Consider the following 10,177-nt stretch of genomic DNA (forward strand, 5'->3'; position numbering starts at 1 on the left):
CAAGTACTGAGCACTTCTCTAGCTGTGCTTGATGTCTCAAAGGGATTGGTGCTCTGGCATAGCAGAAAGAACCATTTACTGTGTTGTCCAGCCTAGAAATAGGACAGTTTAAAGCATGCTAGCTTGTGCTTTTTCAAGTTGTTCTGTGTTCACTCAGCACGTAATTGTTTCTCACTGTCAGCCTCCGTTCAGTAGAATCGTAGAATCATAGAGTCATCAAGGTTGGAAAAGACCTCCAAGATTATCCAGTCCAACTGCCCACCTACACCAATATTTCCCCACTAAATCATGTCCCTTACTACAGCACCATTATAAAAGCCTGGAGAAGGTAATATATATACTTACATAAAAAAATAAAATACCGTAGAGTATCTATAACACAGCTAGAGTGATATTCTGCCAATATATCAACTTGCACAAGCCAAATAGTTCCTTTAAATAAATAACAGAAAATGTGAAAAATAGCTTCTGATCCCAGATAATAGTGATGCAAATCAACATGTACACTGGAACATTGGGTTCAGACTCTCTGGGATTCACTCGAATGTCAGATTTCTTAGAAGGGATCAAAGATCATGCCTGCTCCTTAGTGTCACTCTTACAATCAAATTTTCAGATTATTCTTATAAAAAACCAAGCTGCTTTGAAAGTCCAGCCCAGGTGAGAATGATGAATTGATTTTAGGTTCTCACCTTTTTTTTTTGGAACACGATGAGAGGGATGAAGATTGTAAGAAGAAGCCAAAGGTCAACTGCAAATTGCTTTTCCATTAAAAAAAATATCTGCTAATAGATGGTGGGGTAAGTACTTTCAGAATTTCCCTCAGACCAACTCCTTTATTTTATCAGCACAGGCAAGTTGTTATACCAGTGAAGTTTCTAAAGCACAATTTAGCTTCTGATCATCATGCACTAAAATTTAGAGCTTGGGAAAGTTCCTATGCTCAGACTTGAAACATTACTCACCTTTCTTCCTTCTCCATGAATTAACACTGCTTGAGTCCACAACTGAATGCTCATCCACCTTTAGTTCCTAAGACCTTGACATAACTTCCTTTCTAGCTGTCAGTTTCCTTTGTCTGCCCTGTAGTGAATGTAGGTAGTACCCTCCTGGTGACTCATTAAAACTTGATGAATAAATAACAAATAGCCAATAAAAATAAAAATTGTTAATGTAATGACAGGCACATTTTGTATAGGAACAGCTGTATTTTTATAATACTCCTGCATTCCTTCTTCTATCTCACAGTAAAACATGGATGGAAATTGTTATCTCTAAAACTAGGACTTAAAGGGATTGACTAAGAAAAATACATTTCATTTAAATGTCTCTATATTTGTCCTTCTAGGAGCTCACACATCACTTTAAAAGTGTATATCCAGCCCTTGTAAACTTCTTAACCAAAAAACAAAATCTAAAACCCAACATCCTGATACTGATGTTCATGTTTAATGGATCTATTTACAGCGTTACTCAAGTCTGTCCTTTGCTTTGTTTCAATTCCTTGTTCAAGAAAAATGCAATAAAGTCTAATTCTGCCTTTTAAGAAAACCAAGAGACAATGGAGTAAATTTGAAAAAACAGTTTCAATTTAAGGAATATGCCATAAAATCATCAGAAGATCAAGTTATTTGATTATTTATTAAGTAAATGAAATCACCTGGAACAAATATCCCCAGCTGTTACAGAGATAAATACAACATCTTTTAAATATAAAGTATTTCAATCTAAAAGAAGAGAGGAAAAAAAAATAGAGTGCAATGAAATGTTGACTTAGTCTGAAAAGCCTTATGTTTCCCATTTGATTTGTACTTAATTTATTTTTCTCTCTTGCTCTTCTCTCTATGCACTCAGTGCATACTAAACAGTGTAGCATAAACTATATCATGATGAGTTTAAACTTGATGCTGCTTTAGCTACTTGTAGTATTTGGAAACAGAGATTAAATTCAGTTTTAGAAAATACTCTCTCTTTCCATCTTCCACCATTAACATCTGAACTAGCATTTCTGAATTGACTCTTTACCCCACTTCCCTCTCTATTGATCGTTCTAATGTTAAAAGAAAGCTGAAAGATAGTTAGATTTCAAGTCTGGGTGAGTAATCTTAACAACTTTGCAAGTCTGATTCTAGGAAATATTTCATGTCAAAGTCAACTTCATTCATCCAGTAAAACAAACTGCATATTACAACAGTACGGCAGGATGTCTCAGCTTCATAGGGTACAGAAAAGCAAATATTCAGGATATAATTTTATCACCCTTAATTTGAGCTCCCTCATCATATATAAGTGTGGGTCAACATGTTTAAAGTTGACAGAACTGATCCTTCAATATGCAAAAGAAATGAATCAATTTAATAAGATACCAATTAGCTGAAACTCATGGTAATGCACCCATTTACACCAGGAAATGTAAATTTGAAGAAAAGAAAACATTGCCTTGTCAAAACTTAATGTGAAAAGAAAAAAAGAATTCCAATTTTATCATAAATAAAGTAAAATTCTTTTTAAGAACAAAAAGAAAAAAAAAATAGATTTTTCTATAAAATGTCAGTTAGTAAAGGTCAAAATATTACCAGGAATGCTGGGGGTTAGCCTATCTTCTTTGCACTTACTCCATATGTAAGATAAAGACACAGAAAATTAACATTCTGCCATAGAAAATGCTTATGTAGAAGCGAATGCTTTTATGAGAAACTTTTTGCTGAATGGGAGGAGTTACTAAATTTACCATGGAGCTGCAATTTCCTCAGGTAATCAGTATGTTTAAGGAAGGTGTACATTAACACAAAATTGGAACAAATCAGGTATCCTTCCAGATACACTGATGTAAATGCTTTGATAGCTGCAGTGCTAAGTCACAAACTGTGAGAAGTTGGAGAAAAAGAATTATTTTACTGGAGGTTCAAAATTTCTCCCTGCAGCTTATTAATTTCCTCCTCCTGCACAGGACTGTAAGTTCCTCGTACAAGTTGCAAAGCACCAAATATTAAATCCACTTCATAATGTTTTAATTTCCCTCATTATATTCATTTATACCATCACAAATATTGTCTCACATTCCTCAAAGCTTAATTTTTTTGCATGCTCACTGATGGCCATAAAGTTTTCAGTCTTTGAATTCTTCTTTAAAAGTAATTCTTCCTTTCTAGACCATCTACACCTTTCATGTCATTCTCATCTTGTCATTTCTCTCAAGTCTTTCAGTAACAAAAATACATAATTCATCTCTCTAAACTTTAGATATCCAAAAGTTCAGCTGTCTCAACTGGTCACCTGTGAGGCACCCAATGTTTGAAGAAAAAGGCAGATCCAGTGGTGACATACTGGCTCCCAAAACAGGTCAATTAATGTGGTCAATTAGCTTTTGGATGTGTAAAGTTTGGAAAGATGGATACTACTCACAAGGCCTATATTTGACCATATCTACCCCTTTGTACCTATTTGTATTCGATATTTGTAATTCAGATCATACAATGAGGCTATAAACACACTATAAGGAGTGTTAGGTGCCAAAGCATTTACTTCAGTTAGCTGTTTTATGTTTTATGATGCACTTCTTTTGCACAAATGGCTCAACTTTCATTGCCTTGTTTTGCTACAATATCAGATTACAAATTCATGTCTAATTTGCTGTCCTCTCTCTTCCCCAAGGTCTCTTTTAGTTTTACTGCTCTTTCCATTCCACTTAATGTACACTTTTTCTCCTGCATTCTTTATGTCTCATTTCTGCCAGTTGAAACTCTTTTTACAGTATTGGAGTCCTTAGGCCTTTTTCCCTTATGTCTTTACAATATAGTTTAATGACTTTGAGAACACATTGAAAGTACATATCCAAACTAAAAATTATATAGAATGAAGAAATTATGGAGGTATGACAAAATACTCAGATGCTTTTGTTGAAAGGTGAATTTTATCAAGGGGTTTGTGATCAAAAACATTTTTACTGAATTGCATTTAATCACATCTATTGTGGACAAGCAGGGTGGGGCAAAGCATATCTGAAGAGTTCTAATTTCCATTTATTTTTCAGCAGCAGACTGGTTTATTTGCTGTAATATGCTAAAATTTCTAGTGACAGCTGGAATGTGGGTTTAGGCAGCCTTTGCGTTGTAAAGTTCATTCTTGCAACAGGGAATAAGAAAAGTTGTTTTAGCCCAATCTGAAGAAAAAGTTTTAAACTAGAATAGTGAAGAAGATTATTAATTGGATTAATTATCATCATTGTGAAGCAACAAAACAATACATAAATTAATAGTCCTTGCCTGTCATTTCTGAGTCCTTTCCAAAATCAAAGAACAAAATGTTGGAATCATTACCCATTACGATCACAATTCCATTCAGTTTCATGGGTGAACATTATAACAAACATCTGGAATACTGGGAGTGATAGAATTTCTCATCATGGTATTGCCATGCCATTCACAGTACACGACGTACAGAGATGAGATCTGAAAATTATGGCAGAACTTGACGCTGTTGTTGGCAAACTGTGGACCTCTGCTCAACAGATAGCAAACAGTACTTAACACTCTATCTGCAGTATTTCACAGAAGGGATTTTTTTTTCCTCTTACCAAATACCCACTGTGATTTCTTTTATATGTGTTGGCTGTTTCAAATATTGAGTTGCAACAGATATTTCTCTATCTCTTTCACATCTACATAATCTTTTCTCATGGAAATTACAAGAAAATTAGGTCTATAGTCCAGCTGTGAGTTCTTATTAGATGCAGAAGGTATTTTTTGTTTGTTTTATGGATTCCAGGTTCAAAGCTCTACTAAAGGCAAGTATCATATAGTCATTTACTATGCATTTTTCCCTTTTCAGTTTGGTCAATAAACTTCATGATTAAGCTGGCCTTCATGAGACCTTTTTTAAGGCTTCTTAGGAGCAAAGACTTACCATTGAGAAATACTGATTGCTTTGCATCCTGTTTCCTCCCCTCAGAATTGGCTCTGGGGTAGGCATAAGAGGAAATCTTCATGTCTCAGAATCAAAGGTAAAGCTCCCACCTCATGTGTCATCCTTCATCCTGTTACTATAATTATATAGTGAGTCAGGGAGTACCAAAATAAAGAGAGATGAGTGTGATCATGAAGCAGAAAGCCCATAAAAAACGGTTACAGAATTACAAAATAAAAGAATGTAGTTTTAACAGTAATCTTAAATCTTAAACATGCAAGAAGTCTATCTTATTTAGGACCAAGGAAGGGAAGAAACTTTACAACTCATATAGTTCAGTTTCTCAAATTTCAGGCAACTGTGCAAGAGCTGCCTAGTTTGAAAGGAATTTGAGAACATCTGTACCATGCACTAGGAGTTAAAAATTCTTCCCAATATGACATCAGAAAGCCAAGCCTGAAACTTGTGCTAAGTTAAAGCAGAGACTACTTTGACATCCAGTGATAGGGCAAGGGGCAATGGATGTGAGCTGGAACATAGGAGCTTCCTCATAACTATGAGAAAAAACTTCTTCATAGTAAGTGTAACAAAACACTGGAACAGATCACCCAGAGAGGTTGTGGGGTCTCTTTTTCTGGAGACATTCAAAACCCATCTGGACGCATTCCTGTGAGCCCTACTGTGAGCCCTAATCTTGGAGTTTCTGCTCCAGCAGGGATATTGGACTACATTATACTGCAAGGTCCCTTCCAATCTTTGACATTCTGTGATTCCGTGATTCTGTGCTAGTTACGTGGGGCTTGGATTAGATGATCTCCACAGGTCCCTTCCAATTCCTACAATTGTGAGACGCTGTGTGATATTAAATAAAACCACAAAGTCGTAACTAAGACAGGTCCTTATATCACAGGACTGCTGCTAATTGAAATCTGGGAAATAATTGCCTTCTTAGCATATGCCCAGCATCTAACTATGATTAGTGTATACCTACCTAGTATCTGAGGATGTCCTGCCATTAAAGAAATAGCAGCACCCCATCTATACCCTGCTGAACAGAAATGCAGCAACACGGGTTAGGATGATATAATTCTCTGGCAATATATAATCAGAGAGATTGCTTTGGGAATACTGACACATCATATATCAGAAAACTGTCACTGCCAATTTGTGTGCTGGGACAAAATGACTTCCCAGGATCCTATGAAAAATCTCAGTCCATAAAATCTCCTACTTAACTATACAACCCTTTTCCCAAGCATATCGTGTTACTTGTAAAACTGTTTAAATTACTTGATTCCTCCCCTTTTGTCCAGGAGTTCCAGAAGCGTACTTCTTGGACAGATAAGGAGCCATCTTCCAATTTCCTCTCTAAATTTATTCATGGCCAATTTATAATCATTTGATCTTGTGCCAATACCATCCTTTAACTTAAATAATAATTCTTCTTCCTTGATATTTACCTCCACAGTATGTCATTCATTCATTTAATTCATTCAGTTTAAAATAATCTTAATAAATGTGAAAATATTGTAGCTATAAAATGAAAACGCACTGTGATGACCTTTACCAGAGTCTAGCACTGACCTGATTTTATTAAGTATCAGAAATGTTATAACAGATATTAAAGTGTAGTGACATTCCCATGTTGTGCAAAGCTACTTATATTTTTTTTTGCTTTTTTTTCCTCCATCCTTTTCTATATAGTTCAGTTTTACAAATGAAGAAGTTTTAAGAGAAAACCCAGGATTTCAGAGAATTATTTACATACCTGTGTGCAAAAAAAACAGAAGGAAAGATGTGTTCAGAAAGGTCAGTGACTTATGCAACTGATAGTTACTTCCATAGTCTTTCTTTCATGTAAGTAATTACCACAGTTGCCTTTACAAAACAGTTACTTAAAGGTAAGTCTGAAACCTATTCAGAATAGAAATGAAAGTCTGGACTATTAAATTAGTAAACCTCTCAATATTATTAATGTTTAGTAGACAAAATACTTAAAAGCATACTACCCACTTTCCCTTTTTTCCTACTTTTTTCCTTTTCTGTTGTTAGTAAGTCTACACTGAAAAACTTTCCATCTTCTATGTGGTGAGCTGAATGATCACTTGTCTGACTAGTGCTTTTTGAAATACCAGTGCTATCAATTTTGCCAATTACACGGCGTAGGAACAATACCAACAAATCAGTTTAGTGAAAATATATGTTCATCTAAATCCTAAGATCAGAAAACATGGGTTTTCTGAGACAATGAGCTCATGAGAAAGATTAAGATTTTCTTAAAATTATGATGTCCTTACAGCTATATTTTTGGCCTTGGAGTCAGAACAGATACACGCACTGCTGAGAAATTTTGGCCATGCAACAGCCTTTGGCTGTAGTGTTGTTCCTCGTACTGTGAGTAGAATTGTGTGTATAGTAATACAACAAAGCTAATTCATCAATGACTTTCTAGCACATCATCACCGAATCACAGAATGATGGAGATTGGAAAGGACCTCTGAAGGTCATCTGGTCCATCAAGCAGAGCCAAGGATGTCCAGGACCATGTCCAAATGGTTTTTGAATATCTCCAAGAATGACAACTCCTCCCCGGGCAACCTGTTCCAGTGCTCAGTCACCCTTACAGTGAAAAAGTGTTTGCTGTTTGTTTCCTGAGGCCATTTATTTATAAAGAGACTGTTTATTTAAAAATAAATTTCCATTTCTTTATTTAGATGGAAAAAGAGATGTGACTCAATAAAAATCATTCAATTAATTTCCACAAAAAAAAAAAAAACAAAAAAAAAAAAAAAAAAAAAAAAAAAACACAACTTGTGAATAAATGCAGATACATGCTTAGCTCCCATAACAGAAAGTCATTCTGAAATTTAGGAATGCTGCATTGTGGCTTAATTACTCTTGGCTTCGTCCCCAGCTACAAACTAACAGACTATCAGCTCTCAGCCATGAGATTTGTGAAATGTATTACTGTTGCTGTGTGTAGACATTCATCCATCCACATTTGGTAACGTTCAAAGCACTGCGCAGTGTGTTAGAAATGATCTATATTGACTTCCCCTCATCACTCAAGCCGTGAAGCATTAAAGATTTCCAAGATTTCTTGTGAAATAACATTGTACTTGCAGCTCTACCATCCTAGGGAGGGGGTTGCTCTCATTTTTCTGCATTTACAGTTTTATCATTTCTATACATACAAATATTTCTTTAGTTGTCCTGAGGAATAAATATCTAATGGGTGAAGTATATCATTTAGCTCTCTATCCTAGCAAATCCTGTAGTGTTGAATGCATTTCTGTGAGTTCTGTGTAACATAATGGATAACCCTTACTTAATTATAAAATGACATTGTGGCTCCCCAGGTTTTCCTTCAAAATTACTTTTTAGAAATCAGTCTCCTAACAGTAGTATCTGCCTGATGCTTTATAACTACCTTCTTTTGCAAAAACATCATGCAGTTTAATTTTACAGTTACAAGCAACCGACACTGTACACACTCAAAATCTGATTAATTTCACTCAAAGGCATAACAATGACATCAAAATCCTTAAAACATGGCATAAATGCTATTTTAAAAACATATCAATAAATACATTCAATTTCCTAGAACAAAGAACAAATAACACTTGCTTCACAGATAAATGCTTAAGTAGTAAACCTCTGGAGGTATACTGCAGCCTAAGGTGATTTAAAATTAACACAAAACATCGTTCACTACAGTCTGCTACCCGCCTTTCTTATTTTACCTCAAGCACAGTAATTCCTAACTTTTTAAATAATCATGATATCGCCTCTGCAATTCCTTCTCCCTTTACTTCTGACTTCTCAGGGTGAGGATCTTACTTACTTGCTAGTTGGAAAGTGGTGGGTATTTGTCAGCTCATGGCACCAGCCTCGGAGGAACCCTCACCCCCATACTGAGAGCTACCCTTTATGAATACCTCAGGGCACATTTCCAATAAGCATTTGCGTAATTGCTTCAGGAAAGTATATTGTTTGTAATTTTTCAAACAAAATGTCAGCTATCGTCATTCAGAATATTATCAAGCTGTCATGTCTGTAACATGAGAAAAAAAACAACATATTGCCATTCCTTCTTATTTGAGTGAAGTAATAATATTATCATGTTCTTTGAAATTTCCACAGTATTTATGCTCTGTTCTGTTATGATACAGATCAAATATAGTACATAAAATTTAAACACGAGTATATAGTTGAAGGAGCTGATATTACCTTTTATTTAGCAAACTAAACCTTTTTTGTAGTAACAGTTTGACAATTCCCTTCTTCAGATGATGCTCTCACGTGGGAAGGAGACTTAAAACCTCATCAAGTTCTGAAAATGCACAACAGAACTATTCTTACTATTTTTAAGGCAGAAAGAAGAGACCTCATAAAACAAACTGTGCTCTGCAAATGTTTTCAGAGAACAGCAAGGCACTCAGGAATAAAAGGATTTCAACTGTAGATCCTTTCTTTGCCATCAAATCCTGTAGAAGCAAAAACCAACAAAGTAAAAGAGCCCCCCGGCCATTCCTTACCTTGTTATTCTGCTTCTTGCTAGCTTTTTCTTTTGCTAGGTCCCCAGTGTATCTGTTCAACATAACTATTCTATTCATTTACATCCTCTAACAAATTTTTCCAGTACCCAACAGTACATCTACCATAGCAGGTTCCAGCATCATTACACATATTTTTTCTAAATTAATTCCTTTTGATGCGCATGTTCTCACAAGGATTTACTTGTGGAAGCATACAGATCATTTTCCAGTCAATCTTCAGCTTTATCACCTGTGTAGAAAAACTGAAATCATGTTTGCGTTGAAGATTTACAGTTTGGTCTTTAATTGGCTGATTTTCACAAAACAAATCTCTAACAAGAACAATCAGTGGAAGTGCATATGCACCACTTCATAACTTCAGTTTCCTTCTGGACATTCTCACAGGCACCTCACTGGCACCTTGTTGGCAGGGAGTACAGACTAATTCTTCTCTTACAGTCCTCTGCATTTTATTGTAATGCTTGTGCTGGGATATTCCGGTTTCTCATATGATTTTTTTTCATATCTTATCTTGTTTGAGATGTTGGACACTAATCATTACCAGTGTATCAACAGAATGGGAAATGTCTGGGGCACTGTCACAGTGCCTTTGGTTGTCCAGGTTTTCTCATAACAAAGTTGATGGGAAATCCAAACGAAAATTATGTTTCCTTCTTAGGAAACATAGTCTCAGTTAAAATGGCGGAAGTTAATGCCTTCCAACTACAGCCAAC

The sequence above is a fragment of the Tympanuchus pallidicinctus genome, unplaced genomic scaffold (assembly GCF_026119805.1).
Source record: "Tympanuchus pallidicinctus isolate F22 unplaced genomic scaffold, pur_lepc_1.0 scaffold19, whole genome shotgun sequence".
In the NCBI taxonomy this organism is placed as follows: Eukaryota; Metazoa; Chordata; class Aves; order Galliformes; family Phasianidae; genus Tympanuchus; species Tympanuchus pallidicinctus.